The sequence below is a fragment of the Tursiops truncatus genome, chromosome 10 (assembly GCF_011762595.2).
Source record: "Tursiops truncatus isolate mTurTru1 chromosome 10, mTurTru1.mat.Y, whole genome shotgun sequence".
Taxonomy (NCBI): Eukaryota; Metazoa; Chordata; class Mammalia; order Artiodactyla; family Delphinidae; genus Tursiops; species Tursiops truncatus.
The window spans coordinates 92,313,094-92,327,309 of NC_047043.1; the positions used below are offsets into that span (position 1 = coordinate 92,313,094).

At 39.4% G+C, this 14,216-nt stretch overlaps 1 long non-coding RNA gene across 1 annotated transcript; it reads right to left on the reverse strand.

Annotated features, from left to right (window-relative positions):
* Window positions 1-4,855: 4,855 nt before the first annotated feature.
* Window positions 4,856-13,008, reverse strand: LOC141279663 (uncharacterized). The gene is made up of 3 exons (XR_012334247.1): window positions 12,912-13,008; window positions 6,950-7,076; window positions 4,856-4,910 (listed from the first exon to the last, which is right to left on the reverse strand). It is a non-coding gene; the product is annotated as an uncharacterized lncRNA (long non-coding RNA).
* Between the last annotated feature and the right edge of the window lie 1,208 nt (window positions 13,009-14,216).

Below are 14,216 nucleotides of genomic sequence, written 5' to 3' on the forward strand. Positions count from 1 at the left end.
GAGCACTTAGCTATGTCCGCTTTGCTCTTCCGCTTTTGGTCTGGTGCCCACATAGCTGATGTTTTGCCCTAGATTTAATATGACAGGTGTCAGTGCTTATAATCAGACTTCTACTATCAAAGTCAAGGGTCATGTCTACAGACCTCAAGACATTCACTTTTTAAAATTAAAAATTGTATTCAAGTATAGCTGATTTACAATGTTGCGTTAATTTCTGCCGTACAGCAAAGTGATTCACTTATACGTATATTCTTGTTTTATATTCTTTTCCATAATGGGGTGTCACAGGATGTTGGATACAGTTCCCTCTGCTCTACAGTATAGGACCTTGTTTTTATCCATCCTGTATATATACTAGTTGGCCTCTGCTAATCCCAAACTCCCAATACTTCTCTCCTCCACTCCCCCCTCCCCCTTGGCAACCACAAGTCTGTTCTCTATGTCTGAGTCTGTTTCTGTTTTGCAGATACTGTACGTTTGTGTTGTATTTTAGATTCCACATATAAGTGGTATCATAGTATTTAAGACATTTATTCTTGAGTTGTGTATTAGTTCCAATAGCAACAAATACACCTCTAAGTCTCAAAAGTTAAACACAACAAATGTTTCTCTTTCACAACCGTCTGATTTGTGCTAGGTGGCTTTCCTGGGCAGTTTTCCTCTGAACGGTGACTCAGGGATCCAGGAGTCTTCCATAGAGTGAGGCTGCCATCCGAACCAAGTGGCCTCAGAGGTGACAACGGAAGGAAAGGGAAGCTGTATGGCCAGGCGTTGATGTGGTCTACATTATGTCCTCCCAGATTCCTTGACTCAGAACCCAGTTACATTTGTTCCAATCTACCTGCAAGGGACGCTGTAGAAATGCAGTCTTTCTGTGTGTCCTGGAGGAGAAACATGAAACATGATTAGGTAAATATGCAACACAGGGTCTACCACAGGGAACCAGTACGTTGCTGAGTTTTAGGCAGAAGATGGACGAATACAGACCCCATGCCTCCCATCCCCATGATGCTGGCCATACTGTGCCCCTACCCAGATCATGAAACAGCTCAGCTGGAGCTCAGAGTCTCACTGCTGTTTCGCTTATTATTTCTGGTTCTTACATCTTGTACCCTAGAAGCTCAAACTGATTCTAGGAGTTCGATAGCATGTTCTTTTCCTGATCTTCTTCCATTCTGTCCCTAGAATTCACATTCCTAAGCTAAAGTGTCTTCCTTCTTTGGCTATAAAGCCCAGATTCTTGTTACTGTTAATCTAGGCAAATACAGGAGGAAACAGTTACGGGGCAGGCTGCTTACACTAACATCATCTGAGCCAGAGCCCTGTCACCAGCAGGGCTCTGGAACGTGGGGTTTACCTCGCTTTCAGCTTCTTCAGAAGAGTGTGGGCCTGTTGCTGCCGAGATGGAACTGCTCAGATACAGAGTCTGATCTGTGAAGACTGGTGTCTTCCACTGACACTGGTGTCAACCAGCTCGCGAGCAACAGTGGCTTAACGTGGTAAGAGTTCATCTTTCTTCCTGCCTACTTTTATTTATTTATTTTTTAAGGTAGGTATTTGCTGGCATTGGTTCCAGTCCTTAATGATGCTGAGTCCATAATTTCTGGAGTTTCCCTGTCCTAGCTTTTTCATCTGTGGTTGCAGAGGCCACGTGATACGGGCTATTACATCAGACTGAATGCAGAAGCAGATATGAATTATCACAGTTAGTGAAATACAAAATAGTGCCATTCTATATTTATATATTTTTGCTTTGGAAAGACATTTTTAATGCAAACATTATTTCTGTTAATGACTTTATCGCTATTTTTAAATAAATGAAAAATAAAAATTATAAATGTTTCAGATTTAACTTCCAAAATAGTAAATATTTAATCCCCAAAAGGAAAAGGATTTGGGGGAATCCTCAAGAATTATTAAAGTACTTGAGGGTCTCTGAGACCAACACACTTGAGGAAAAGCTGCTGTATGGAATAAGCAGCTTTCGGGCTCATTGTGTATCACACCTGCTTTTCTCAGTTTATCATTTGGCTACTGTTTATTGTGTTTTTAGTTATGGGAGTTTTATGGTTTTTATGGAGTTAAATTTGTCAGTTTAGTCCCTATATAATCTCCTCTGTCTTTCTACTATTCTCACGTGTTTCTTCTTTCTGCTTAAACATTATCTGATATTTATATTTTTAGTGCTTAGACATATTAATATATGGATATCACTCTTTTCTCCCCACAGCCACTTCAACGTATATGTCTGAACATCATATTGAATGTCATCCTTCTGCACTCTTTTCATTTGATAAATTCCAATGTATAATCAGTATTTTAAATAACCTCTGATTTTCCCCCTAGCCTTTGGGTATTTCTCTGCTAGAACCAGACAGACAGCTCTCATTACCATAGCTTTAAAATAAGACTTTGACACCCACGTGCTTTCAAAAGTGCTCTTTCTTCATTTTCCTTTCCCCTAATTGTCCTGATTATTCTCATCTACTTATTTTTCCACATAAAATTTAGCATAACTCTGAAGTTACAAAAGATATACAGTAATACGGTGATGGGAACTGCATTGAACAAAAGAATCAACTTCTTTATATTTCTGAGTAGTCTAGTAATCCTAGCCATTAGTTTGTCTCCTTATGTGTAGTCAGTAAGTTTATATATTCTTATAGGTCTTGCATTTTTGTGCTAGATTTATTTTTAGGATCTCATTGTGTTCTTTCTAACTTTCTAAGACTATATGGTTAGACACTTAAAGATCTCCATTACTGCAATGCCACAACCAACCTATTTTTAGTGTCCCTGCCATCATCATTCCCAGTTTTAGGAACTTTTTGATCAGTTTCTCCTAGGGGCTTTCAATTCTTCTGTCTACACTTAACATCATGTTTGTTAATCTTTCATCATCATCCTCATCATTGTCATTATTTTTTTGCTATTCATCTTTTTACATTTTCTGTCATGCATGAGAAAATCTGAGAGGGAGTAATATTCATCTTTCTAACCTAAGTTTTCAGAAAATAGTTTCAAAATGAACTACTATTGCCCTATATCCCAAGGTATCTCTATTTCTGGGATCTGACATTTTTTCCCCCCAGCTTCCCAACAGATTTTTGAGGCAGTTCTTTTCCTTTCCATTCTAGAGTTTCTTAAGATTGGATTGCTCCAAAGGGAACTGAGCGGCTGTACTGGGTGCAACGGATGATGTGAACTTTATGGACTTTCCTGGAGTGAAGGGGAAGTAGATATAGCGAAACTTGTACAGAATTTCAAAAATTATTTTCTTAGTTGTCACACATCATGCAAAATTGTCTGGCCTAAACTACTGGATTATCCAGCCCTTTTGGAGAATATGTAACTTTGGATACTTTACCCAAAACTTCAGATGTTATTTGAGCTTGATATAAGTTGCCCTGAAAGAAATCATTTTTAAGGTTAGTTCTCTTGCTTATGGGACAAAGAAAGAAGCATATACTTTTGAAGCTTTATCATTATTATAATGTTCATAGCAAGCACCATGAGGTCTTTCATTTAACTGTCTATTTAACTCGATTAATGTGAAAAACAAAACAACAGCCCAAACTGGAGTCACTTATGCTAAAAGCCCCACATCACCCATGTGGGATTTGGCTTAAAATTATAGTTTCAGCTTTCTCAGAAATATACTCTTAAGGCAATCAGGGTAATCTGTATGATAGGGGCCTGCCATCCCATAAAGGAAAGAAACTTTGCAATAACCAACTACTGTTTTTTGCCTAGTATAACTTCCTTGTTCCTGCTCCCTTCTCTCTAATTCTTTCATTTTGTACAGTTCCCCAGAGCTTTTCTCGAGCTGCTAGATTGGATGCTGCCCAATATATGAATCATTTAATACAGCCCATAATGTCTTTAAATTTTACTTGGTTGGATTTTTTTGGTTAACAGTTTGAAGGTGCTGATGGGATCCAAAGAAGACTTCTGACAGCTTTGGTGACAACAAGAAACACGGCTGTTGGTACCCAAAATCTAGCCTCCGTTGCCTGAGAACTCAGTCTACTGATCCTGTGCCTGAATTGCCTTTCCCGATGGCCACGTCGGTAGCCTTACCAAAACCCTCATATCTACCCTTGAACGAGGACCTCCATATGGACTCCTCCTAGGGTTGATGGGAGTCTGAGAAGTTCTCTGGTAAACTGCTAGCAATTATTCTTGTAAACAGCTAAGAGGAAACTAAAATGAAAATTAATGAAAACCTTGGGAAATTCTGGTAGATATCTGTGTTCCACTCCATAGTTCAAAGCCCACTCGCTCTGGAGCCTGCAGACGGGATCCTGGGAAAACTGGCAGAAGCCCGTGACGGGTGAGAATCCTTACCAGAGTCGGCGCTTCTGAATCTCGGTAGTATGCAGTCATGAGATGAAGGTAAATTTTCATGTCATCTCCCCTTTAACAAACCCAGCCCTATTTGTTATTGACACTTTCTCTCCCAGGGACAACTACTGCCATCTGATTTGTCTCATTTTGTGTCCTGAGGGGAATTGGTCTAAGTCCGTCTGTCTTTCTTTGGCTGTCTTTGGGAGTAGCTCTGGATCTTGGGAGGGTAGTATCTTCTGCACCCTCTATGGGGACACCTCTTGCATCCATGGAGTTGTTCAGTACTGCCAGGAATATTTACTATTTGTCCCAGCTGAAACCTGACAAGACATCTGAAATGATTTTTTTTTTTAAGTAGCTCTATGGTTAAAAGCATGATAGGAATTTTTTTTTAGGCCTTCTCCCCTAAACTAAAATGAACCTATGTATCCAGAGGGAAAGAAAAACATCCCAAATTTCCATCTTACCTGAAGATCTTATCCCTGACATAAAGCAGCAGGTTGGAGATAACACAGTTGGATGGCTGGGTGAGCCTTTGAGGTCATTCAGGTTGCAACCCGAGTCTATGAGGAATTAAAAACAAACAACTGTGTTGGTTTTATAAAATGAGTCTTAACAAGACTCCATGCATCTCTAGAAGCAATTCAAAACCCACCTAACCTTTTTTAACCAATCCACAAACCTCCCCTATTCATCTCAAGAGGCTTATAGATGTAAAAGATGTGGACGTAGGGAAAAAAAGTCCTTGCAGTCTTTCTCTGTGCCTTTTGGGATGTAACTATTTTACCTAGCCTTCTATAGGAACCAAGGTAATTCTTATTAAGAGCAAAAAACCTAGTGATTTTAAAACTAGGCCCCTGAAAAATCTCTACCACAAATACTAGCGAGAGGTTTCAGCCATCTGAGCAGGTAACCTTATTACGTATGTCAAAAACACAATTTAGATCCAACCGTTCTTTTATAAACTAGTTCTTTTATAAGCATTGTCATACTCATCTCCTGTCTAAAATTTTAAAACAAAAGCTATAAGATCTCTGTGCCTGGCTATAGGTCTATATGTATAGTTACAGATGTGCGATTTTTATCTACTTCTAGATAGTATTGCCAAAATTAATTTGTAAAGAGCTTTATTTAACTGACTTAAAGACAAAGACTGTATAAATTAAATATACTTTCAGAAATAAAAACTAATCAAGTGTTTTTCAAGTTCACATGACCTAGGATAATCTTCAGTAAGCAAAGTAAACAAAAGCTAGTTTGTTTGTTGTTTAAAAAAAGCAGGTATTGGGCTTCCCTGGTGGCACAGTGGTTGAGAGTCCGCCTGCCGATGCAGGGGACACGGGTTCATGCCCCGGTCCGGGAAGATCCCACGTACCGCGGAGCGGCTGGGCCCGGGAGCCATGGCCGCTGAGCCTGCGCGTCTGGAGCCTGTGCTCTGCAACGGAAGAGGCCACAGCAGCGAGGGGCCCGCGTACCGCAAAAAAAAAAAAAAAAAAGCAGGTATTTTTTACAGTTATCAGCATTAAATATTAAATGAAGACTTTCATTCTACCTAGGTTTACTAAAAGTCAGATAAACTCATGTCATCTCACTATAGAACTTGTCAGCAAGAGAGGTAACTTAAGATGATAGTTAGTGGCTTAATGTCTCATAGAAATTTTCAGGAGTAATCTAAACATAATTGTTAACAAGTAAATTAAATAGATGTAAGAAAGATAAAAGTTTATAAATAACTTTTCAACAATAATTATGCTTTATGATATATCTACTTAAAAATAATTTCCAAAATCTTTTTGGTAACTTGAAGCATTACAGTTACACTGAGATAAATTAAACGATAGATATTTACTGAATATCTTGATCATTTACAAATAAGATAAACTAAGCGTAAGTTTACTTTTGGATTCATTTTAGTGGAACTAAAGATATTTGGGTCTTTTAGTAAACTGGTTTTCTTTCTGTTACATTGAAACATTTACTATGAGAAAGAATATACTTCTAGAAATTATGATATCAATAAATTTTCTGATCCAGAATGCTAGTATAACAGTTCACAATTGCTTTTCAGTTTTCACTAGGGATTAAGGATTCTAAGGGTTAAGAATTCTAATCAAGAGGGAGGAGACAAGATGGCAGAGTGGAAGGACTTGAGCTCACCTTCCCTCATGACAACACCAGAATCACAACTAACTGCTGAACAACCCTCAACAAAAAAGACTAAAACCTACCAAAAAAGATCCCCTACATCCAAAGACAAAGAAGAAGCCACAACAAGAAGGTAGGAGGTGCAGTTCCACTATATAATCAAATTCCATACCCGCCAGGTGGGTGACCCACAAACTGGAAAACAATTATATCACAGTGGTTCTCTCACAGGAGTGAGAGTTCTGAGTCCCACGTCGGGCTCCCCAGCCTGAGGGTCTGGCATCGAGAGGAGGAGCCCCCAGAGTATTTGGCTTTGAAGGCCAGAGGGGCTTGAGTGCAGGAACGCCACAGGACTGGGGGAAATAGAGACTCCACTCTTGGAGGGCGCACACAGGTTTTCACGTGCGCTGGGACCCAGTGCAAAGCAGTGACTACATGAGAGCCGGGCCAGACCTACCTGTGGGTCTTGGAGGGTCTCCTGGGGAGGCAGGGGTCAGCTGTGGCTCACTGTGGAGGCAAAGACACTGGTGGCACAGGCGCCAGGGATTGAGCTCTCCCGGAAGTTGCCATTTTGGCACAGAGACCTAGAAGAAACGAACAAATTCTTAGAAAGGTACAACCTTCCAAGACTGAACCAGGAAGAAATAGAAAATATGAACAGATCAATCACGAGTACTGAAATTGAAACTGTGATTTAAAAACTTACAGCGAACAAAAAGTACAGGATCAGGTGGCTTCACAGGCAAATTCTATCAAACATTTACAGAAGAGTTAACACCTATCTTTCTGAAATTAGTCCAAAAAACTGCAGAGGAAGGAACACTCCCAAGCTCATTCTACGAGGCCACCATGACCCTGATACCAAAACCAGACAAAGATACTGCAAAAAAAGAAAACTACAGGCCAGTATCACTAATGAACATAGATGCAAAAATCCGCAACAAAATACTAGCAAACGGAATCCAACAACACATTAAAAGCATCCTACACCATGATCAAGTGGGATTTATCCAGGGATGCAAGGATTTTTCAATATCTGCAAATCAATCAGTGTGATAATGCCACATCAACAAATTGAAGAATAAAAACCACGCGGTCATCTCGATAGGTGCAGAAAAAGCTTTTGAGAAAATTCAACACCCATTTATGATAAAAACTCTCTAGCAAGTGGCCATAGAGGGAAGCTACCTCAACATAATAAAGGCCATATATGACAGACCCACAGCAAACATCATTCTCAATGGTGAAAAACTGAAAGCGTTTCCTCTAAAACCAGGGACAAGACAAGGTTGCCCACTCTCACCACTATTATTCAACATAGTTTTGGAAGTTTTAACCACAGCAATCAGAGAAGAAGAAGAACTGGAAGGAATCCAAATCGGAAAAGAAGAAGCAAAACTGTCACTGTTTGCAGATGACATGATACTATACATAGAGAATCCTAAAGATGCCACCAGAAAACTCCTAGAGCTCATCAATGAATCTGGTAAAGTTAGTTAGGATACAAAATTAATACACAGAAACCTCTTGCATTTCTATACACTCACAATGAAAGACATATGTGGAATGTAAGAAAAACGATACAAATGGACCAATTTACAAAACAGAAACAGACTCACAAAGGTAGAAAATCAACTTATGCTTACCACAGGGGAAAAGGTGGCGAGGGGAGGGATAAATTAGGAGTTTGGGATTAACATATATACACTACTCTATATAAAATAATCAACAAGGACCTACTGTATAGCACAGGGAACTCCACACAATACTGGGTAATAACCTATGGGAAAAGAGTCTGAAAAAGAATGGATCTATGTGTACCACTAAATCACTTTGCTGTACACCTGAAACTAACACAATATTGTAAAATCAACTATACTCCAATATAAAATAAAAAGTAAATTTAAAAATAAAAAGACCTCAAAAATCAAATTATACTTTACTGTGGAAAAAAACTACTTAGAAATAATAAGGGTGAAAGGAAACAACTGTGTATGTTAAGTGGGCAAGGGAAGTAAAATAAGTGGTGGCTGCAAAATGAGAAGATAACAAAAAGCACGGGACAAAGTCTGAATGGAGACAAAACAGTGTAGAAAGTTTGTGCAAAAGCCAGCCTGGGAAAGGAATTTTATGTGTGCTCAAGCTGGCTAAGATTGGGATCGATTTATTTTTTAAAAATGAGTTTTAATATCAAAAGTACATCAATACCAAATTAGAATTTGGTTTTCTGTTAAAAAGAAAAAGTTTTCTTAGACTTCTGACCTGCTTTCGATAACAGATTGTAAAACTTCCTTACCTTTAAGGAATCTACCCGGACTTTGTATCTCATCCAGATTTACTGTGCTTTGTGTTGTCTTTATCAGGTCTGTGATTACTTAAGAAAACTGGATCTTCTCAATATTACAACAGGTGAAGTTTAATTCACAACTGTGTTCACAACTTCTATTGTCACTCTGGTTAAATATATTATCAAGTTTTGTTTTGTTTTTTTTTGCGGTACGCGGGCCTCTCACTGTTGCAGCCTCTCCCGTTGCGGAGCACAGGCTCCGGACGCGCAGGCTCAGCGGCCATGGCTCACGGGCCCAGCCGCTCCGCAGCATGTGGGATCTTCCCGGACCGGGGCACGAACCCGTGTCCCCTGCTTCGGCAGGCGGACTCTCAACCACTGCGCCACCAGGGAAGCCCATATAATGAAGTATTATTTCATAATGATCTGTAATCCTGTCTAATCAAATATTCAAACCTTTTGACATTCCCAAAATTTTAAACATGAGATAGGTACGATAATACAAAACTTACTAGTTTATAAAAGAACAGTTGGATCTAAATTATGTTTCTGAGAGATGGAATAAGTTAAGATTACCTGCTCAGATGGCTTAAATTTTTCACTAGTATTTGCGGTAAAGCAAATTCTAAATTTGTGACTTCAAACTAATTTTGAGATTTCCCAGTGCACCCCTGGAAAATCTCAAAGGGTCTGTCTCTGGTAAAATATTAAAATAATTAAGTTTATTTATTAAATTATATGGGAAGCATTATCAAATAAAATGATGCTAAACCTTCTTAGGTTTTATTTGTATAGATGCATATTATTAATAAAAGTGTTCTAGAAATTGTACAAGATTCCTAGAAATCGGATATATCCTGATATAATACTGTCAGTCATAACTGAAGTTATCTTAAAATGTATACCACAGAAATAACCAAAGTTTCTTGTCATTTCTGTAACCATGAGCATTTTAAGTCTTTTGTTATTGACATGCAGTTACTGTTTTACTTTGATGCTTTTGCAGAACTGAAATTCATGGAACGGACCCTACTAAGTACTCCTGACCACTGACACCACCGTCACATTACAAGGTGTTAAACCTTAGCTGCATATTGAACAACTGATGAAGGCTCCACCTGACATCTGATTCTGGGCAAAGTCTGGAGACCTCAAAATCAAATAACTGACAAGGAAGAGAAATAGCTAACACAGAGGAAGACTGCTTCCTCCCAAGACTGTGGCTCACGAATATTTCTTTTCATTCCTCCTCCTTTCTCTGACCGTTCTTTTCCTAATGCTTACACTAGTAAGGTTTCATGATTATTTTGTTTACCTTTTGCCTTGCTCTGATCTGGAAAGATAATTTCATTGTTCATATATCTCAGGCCATTGCGAAGGTGGGTAAACCAACCTCCAGGCGACTGTTGGATTTGCCACAATGCCGGTGACGGTAGTCTTGCCCGTCACAAAGTTCTCCTTGATGGCCAGTGCCTCAGTTTCCCTGAAATAAACAGCCTCCTCTCTTTTGTATCAGACTCCCTGACTCTGGACATCCATTTCCCTGTCTCTGCTTAGCAGCCCCAAACCGTGGGAACCTTGTGTCTAGGCTTTCTACAAACCTCCCGTGTGGTCTATAGAACCTCAAACTGTACTGGCCTCCATGGCTGTCATCTTTCCAGTCCTGAGCCACAGACTCGAATGCAAAGTACCAGGAAGCATTCATAATTCAAACTTTGCTTCCTTTGGCAGATCCCTATTCCCCTGGCTAGGAGTAAGAGAAAATAAGGCTGTGATCAGGAATCTCTCCTTAACTCTTGGGGATACTGCAGAATCTAGTGCTAAAGCAAAATCCCTAGTAAAATCCCACAGCAAAATCTCTGGCCAAAGTTGTTCTTAATAATAAGATAACCTTTGATTATCTTTTTCAGCTGAGTCAGGAGGTGTTTGTGCCATGGCCATCCACCACTTGCTGCACTTGGATTGACACCTCTAGGGAAGATGACACTCAGCTACAAGAAGATCACTGAATAAGCCAGTTGGCTTGAAAAAGTGACTCCTTCATTCGGGTCTTTCTTTGACATATTTGATTCCGAGTGGTTTGGGTCTTGGGGACCCATACCTGAAGTACAGCCCAAACATTGGGAATTATCCTGCTTAGAATGATCAAAGCAGTCTCCCTGGTGCACTGTATTCTCTCAAAAGCTTTAAATGCATGCTCACAGCTGATAATCACCAAATAAATAATCACCGTAAGACCAGAACTGCAGAAAAGGAATGAGAATGACTAACTTAAAGACTGTGAACCTGACCCTGTGACCTGTGAATGCCACTCAGAGACTCGGCAAAAAGCTGTGAGAACTCCAGGGCAGCAGCTGCTCATGGTGCTGATGCCTTAAGTTTTGATCACATCTCTCAGTTAATCTGAGAGTCTGGTCAACAGTGCGCAGCAGGGTGGGGGTTGAGGGGGAGGATTGTTACAAACAGCAGAACCAAAATGGAGTCACTGACGCTAAGCCCCATGTCACCACACTGAGACAATCACAGCTCTGGCTTTCTCAGAAATAAATCTTAAACCAGTGCCTCAAAAATCTCCTGATTGGCACTAGTAGGTAATCTGCTGGATAGACCCCCTGCCATCCCCTAAAGGACGGTAACCTTGCAATAACCAACCTGATATTCTGCCTAGTATAACTGCCTCCTTCCTGTTTCCCCTGCCTGTAAAAATTTTTCATTTAGCACAGCTCCTCAGAGCTCCTTTTCATCTGTTAGACTGGATGCTGTTTGATCATGAATCATTAAAGCCAGTAAGATTTAAAAACTTACTCAGTTTTGGTTTTTTAACATTAAGAATCCATGATGGAGGAAGTACTACTCAGTAATAAGGGGTCATGTTAGGCACAAAGAATTTAAGTAAAAGTATTTTTAAAATAGACATATGGCTGCAGAAAATAATCCTGTCCCTTCTAAATCATTGTGACTTGGAGAAACATCCAAAGGATACTCCAAAAGAAAGAACTTCTCATTATGATGGGTAAAAGTAATAAAGAATATTAAATTTTACTTGGGATTCTCTACTTTCAAAAGTAGGCACTGGCATACTTTTAAAGTTTCTATCAAACAGGTCACTTTTAAAGTTAGAGCTTAAAGACAAACTATTTTTAAAGTTCACTCATTTTCTAAATAAATGACATTACACATTATATAAAGATATACACACTAGTACAATGAGAAATTTACCATCCTCAGGAAAGTTAAGAGGTTTAGGTACATTAGCTCCTTGGAAACAGACTATTCAACTTCCATAATGAAAAAGAAATCCAACTCTGAGGTCTATTTATTATAGAAAAATTGATTCATAACTATAAGTGAAATTTGTGTTTCATTAAACAGCTTTTCCAAAGAATTGACTACTGTTCTAATGGCCTTGTTTACTTAAACAATTCAATTAGCATTTAATGAGAAAGAAAAGTTGTAGCCAATTAAAGACCAAAGTAATACAAACACTACATTTTCCAGCAATTAATTGATAACTTGCTTACGATGGGCTATCTAACAATTAACCAGGGGAACATTTCTAGGAAACAGAAAGCGTTAATGCAAATGTGTTCTGGACTAATTTGTTTCAAATCCATTTACCATATTATCTAATCTGGCATAAGCAGAAAACCTCTAAGAAAGATTAATATTCAAAAACACCTCTAAAGCCTCCTGGTGTTGGGAGCCCTAATTGTTTTGGCAACATAAATTGTTAAAGGAAGGAATTTCTAAGGGCATCCATCACAGGCACCTGAATAAAAACAGGAGAATAAAGAGTTTTCCAGATGTTTCCCTGTATGTTATAGACTGGCAGCTCTCAACCCATGTGACTATTGACGTACTCAAGCTGACATTCCCACGGCAGTGGTCGGGGCCATGCGTGGTTACAGGTGTCTTATCTAAACACCATCTCTATCACCAAGAAAGCATCCTGCAAGGGACTTTGAGAGGCATCATGAACCTTGACTCCTCCCTATTTCATGTTTAAAACGTCATTAATTTTTTTTTACCTTGACCTTTTAACACTTATTCATTCAAAATTGAATGTGGCCCACAGTGGCTCCCTGTGCTGAGTCATTACACAACTGTTAAGAATTGTTCAAATAGAACTTACCTTTTCAACTCCTACGAGTGGGATCCAAGACGTTCACCTCTTCAGGTAACATGTTGAGTGCTCATCCAACTGTCTGGCTGTTCAATTAGTCAATGTGACATTCGACTATTTAGAAGGAGAAAAGAAACACGGGCATGGTGTAAATGAAATATCACATCAGGGTTTCCTAAGCTCAGCACTACTGACATTACGGACAGGATAACTCTTTCTTGTAGAGGGCTCTCTTACGCACGGCAGGATGTTTAGCAACATTCTTGGTTTCTACCCACTCGATGTCAGCAGCAGCCCCCAGGATGACACCTAAAATGTCTCCAGACATTGCCAAATGGCCCCTGGGGGGCAAAATCACCCCCAGTTGAGAACTGCTGTCTAGACTGCCAACCAAGTATGCGCTGCTCATGTGCGCCTTGGGTGGCTGTGTTGGCAAAGCCCTGGGACCCAGTTATTCAGAGTGACATGGCATGTACTTATGATGATCAGTTCTGACCCTACTCAAGTTATTTTCTGAAAGAAAAGGAAAATCTTCATACAGTTTGAAAACCAAAGGCAATGGGCCATGATAAAATCACCTACCGCAGTCACGTTTTCTCTCCTTTCCAGGGAGAGCCAAATGAGGTATTTGACAAAAGAAATTCATAGGTTGCTAAAAGTTTTCGGTTCATTTTTTAGAGGCAAATTGAATCTATTTTCCTGAACGGTGTGGCATTAATCACCAGGAAAATGTTCGTACACGCAGGAGCTATCCCTATCCTGGGCTTTTGAAATACAGCAATCTTAAGTGTTCTGCGGGAAAACAAGTCTTGTGTTGACCCATAGTTCATCTACTGATGATATCATCTTCATCTGCGCAGACAGTAGAGATAAATTACATGAGTTCTGTTAAGGCTTGAACACCACCCATCTATCCCAATAGAACAGTCACAAAAAAAGATAATTTTTCTCAGTATCACCACTACCTTCAGTCTGTGTGAAATTATTACCTCCATACACAGAAAAGCAATGGACCTCTAACTATTTATTCCACTCAAGTTGTCAAACTGAAACAGAGTGAAAATGCCAATAATTTACAGCTAGGCCTTATTGCACTTCTAGTATATCATAAATGGAAACCTAAACACATTATAGACAGCTTCCATCAATAAAAGAAATACAGCTGGCCAGGCTAGGGTGAACCAAAATCTGTGTGCACAAGCCCTCACCAAAAGGAATGCACATTTAAGTTTTCATTAAAGACACTTTTTCCATCACTTTTTATGCTCTTTTGACTTGACAATGTGGCTCTTTTATTTCTGCACCCCGAAGTGG